The following is a 3,505-nucleotide window of genomic DNA, read 5'->3' as shown; positions in this document are numbered from 1 at the left end:
CCTATGCACCCGGCTTCCCTGGGTGAGGTAACTCGAGTACTCCAGTTCTCTCGTGGGTGCTAGCCCTAGAACTTCTTAAGTCCAAAAGGGTTTGGTCCTGACTCGATTAGAAGTGTCCCTAATCTTTAAAATTCCAACCGCAACATTGCTCATAGAAGATAATAGGAACCCACGGTTGTGTTTCCACACTGCATACAGCTCCCGTGGGTCCCCTGTGTCACTACCTTGGGTGGTTCCTTGGGGTCCCAGCGATTCTAGAGGCAATAGGCATAGCGCCTATTTTAGTCATGGTTCTTATACCACTTTTTTAGTATATGGTTTGGTGCACCCCTAGGGCCCAAACGTGTATTTGTGCTTTTACTGATGCTTGATCACTTGTAACTTTAGTACTTCGAACTCCAGTCTCATAAAGAGACTAGAGGGGTGTGTTTAACCTTAAATACATATATTTTGAATATATACCTGGTGTGGTTGTCTTTTATTTGATCATTCAAGGGATTATAGACTGGTAAAACAAGCTTGTTTACATTCCTTCAAGACTTAGCCTGAAGGCTGCTCTCCATAGCTACCACTAGGATAGCTTTCAATAAAGGTTGTCTTTAACCTATCACCATAAGGGGTTGTTTGGACTGATACAAGTGCCCACTAGAACCAGTGGACAGCATATATCAGGCCACCTTCTCACAATCGCCCTTTAAAAAACATTGCAGTTCAGACAGGTTTTATGTTTGGAAGGATGTTCGGAGTGACAAATTAACAAACTGACTGCAAACAGACATCCCCTTCTTTGAAGCTCTACTGAGTACCTTGTGAGAGATTTTTTCAGCCAGAGTAAATATGCGTAGAGCACCATTGAAGTCACTAGGTAAACTCCACTCCACAGATCCAGTAAGTTTACTAAGTTTGAAAGGTGATTCATGAAAAACAATCAGGTGGCTAAGTATTGGTATTAACTCAACTCTGCAGTCACTCTCAAACAAACCTCCTATCCCAATTGATGAAGACACTTGGCACTCCTACTTCAATAAGCTATATGCAACAACTGTTACTAACTTACCTGATCCAAGATTGCTTTGCTCTAACCTTAACTCTTACAGACATGGGGTGGGCATAAAACTCCGCTCCGCCAGCGTAGCGGATAAACCCAGCCACCCCTTCTCCCTGGCCCTGTCCCTGCTTCTGAAAGCAGCCATTGCAAAGAACGGGGTAACCCAAAGTAATCAAGGACCTGGGTAATGTATGATACAAAAGACAGTGGTCCTAGACCTATATTTAAATTGAATTAATCAAAAGATTTCGTTTTAACATATTATTGAATAAGGTACACAACATAAAGAGTGCAACAAATGACCATGAAATGGATCACCATATATTTATTTAAAGCAATTTGGTGAAAACCAGACAGTAAATATCATTAGCAATTTGAGAGAGGTTGCTCCAGATAAAGACGTGCAGTGAAACAGAGTGCTCAGGTGTGAAGTGACGAAGGAGAATACTTCAACAGAGTATATATACAAAATGTAATATGTCAAAGCAAAAGCAAAGGGAACCGGTTGCAAATCACCGTCCTTTGGTAGTCTGGCCCAAGTGTATTCACACAAACGTTTATGTTTAACACAAAAAGCAACGCTATAAAGAAGGCCATCAACCATCACTGGTATCTGATGAATTGGGGAATATACCAACTCCTCTACATGCATTTAGAAAAGGCAGAAATATAAGGGACTCTGTGGTTAAATCCCTTCTAGATACACCAAGGACCCCTGGACAGACCACTCTATGGGGGATCCCACCTATCAAGGGCCATCATAAGTGTGGCACTTGTAAAGCCTGTCCCATGTCTAAGGAAATGACTGAGTTTGTACACAATGATTGCACGTACACATTAAATGAACACAGTAACTGCAACACCAGCGGCGTCATTTACGCTATTATTTGCCCCTGTGACTTCATGTATGTCGGGCAAACCATACAGAGAGTCAAGTGCCGTATTCTGCAGCATTGTAGCCGTATACGATGTAAAGTACAAGGTGCTCCTTTAGTTGAACATTTTATCATGTTTGACCATGCAGCGGACAGCCTTAGATGGTGGGTCATTGAAAAGGTAAAACCCAACCCTAGAGGGGGTGACTTTAGCGTTATCCTTAACAAACGTGAGTGTAAATGGATACATTCTCTGAATACTGTGACACGGGGTTTAAATGAATTTGAAGAGATCAGTAGACAAGTTTCTGTACTTACTAATACATGAAGTCGGCCTGAGTAAGCCCCTTTTGACTACACCAGGGATCTGGTTAGCTGGTATGGATTATTCAGTTTTATATGTGTCTATAGTCAGGGGATCAATACTTTCCCACTACACAGTACACTAGGGATCTAGTGTGCGATACCCCTGGGTTAAGTTATGTGTGTACCTCCTGAAATGTTTTTAATAAGGTAATGTGATGCTGATCGTTTGTTGCACTCTTTATGTTGTGTACCTTATTCAATAATATGTTAAATCGAAATTTGATTAATTCAATTTAAATATAGGTCTAGGACCACTGTCTTTTGTATCTGAAAGCAGCCAGGCTGGGGAGAGCCTCCCCGGGCCCCGGTGGACATCCTTCCCCAGCGCCCGGGCCCTCGGCTGGCATGCAGGACGGGTGCTCCCGCACCCCAGGGCCCGCCGGATGGAGCACGAGCCCCCGGTCCCAGCTTCCAAACCATAGCCAGGCCAGGGAGAGCCTCCCCGGGCCCCGGTGGACACCCTTCCCCAGCGCCCGGACCCTTGGCTGGCTTGCAGGACGGGGGCTCCCGCACCCCGGGGCCCGCCGGACGGAGCACGAGCCCCGGTTCCGGTCCTAGCTTCCGAACCCTAGCCAGGCAGGGGAGAGCTGCCCCGGTGGCCCCTGTCACCAGCGCCTGGACCCTCGGACGGGAGGCTCCCGCACCCTGGGACGCAGCACGAGCCCCGGCCCGGTCCCAGCTTCTGAACCCTAGCCAGGCCGTGGAGAGCCTCCCCGGGCCTCAGTGGACCCCCCCGTCACCAGCGCCCGGACCCTCGGCTGGCAGGACGGGGGGCTCCCGCACCCTGGGATGAGGACACGAACCCTGGGCCCGGTTCCAGCTTCCGAACCCTAACCAGGCCGGAGAGAGCCTCCCCGGGCAATGGTGGACCCCGTCCCCCGTCCCCAGCACCCAGACCCTCGGCAGGCTTGCAGGATTTGGGGCTCCTGCACCCTGGGACAGAGTACGAGTCCTGGGTCCAGCTTCCGAACCCTAGCCAGGCCGGGGGGGGGGGCCTTCCCGGGCCCCAATGGGACCCCCGGACCATCGGCTGGCTTGCAGGATGCGGGGATCCCGCACCCCGGAGGCTGCCGGATGGAGCTCAAGCCCCAGGCCCAGACCCAGCTTCAGAACCCTAGCCAGGCTGGGGAGAGCCTCTCTGGGCCCTGGTGGACCCCCGTAACCAGTACCAGGACCCTCTGATGGCTTGCAGGACAGGAGCTCCCACACCCCGGGG

This window comes from Triturus cristatus, chromosome 7, assembly GCF_964204655.1.
Source record: "Triturus cristatus chromosome 7, aTriCri1.1, whole genome shotgun sequence".
Lineage (NCBI taxonomy): Eukaryota > Metazoa > Chordata > Amphibia > Caudata > Salamandridae > Triturus > Triturus cristatus.
Note: the sequence above shows the minus strand (reverse complement) of the source record.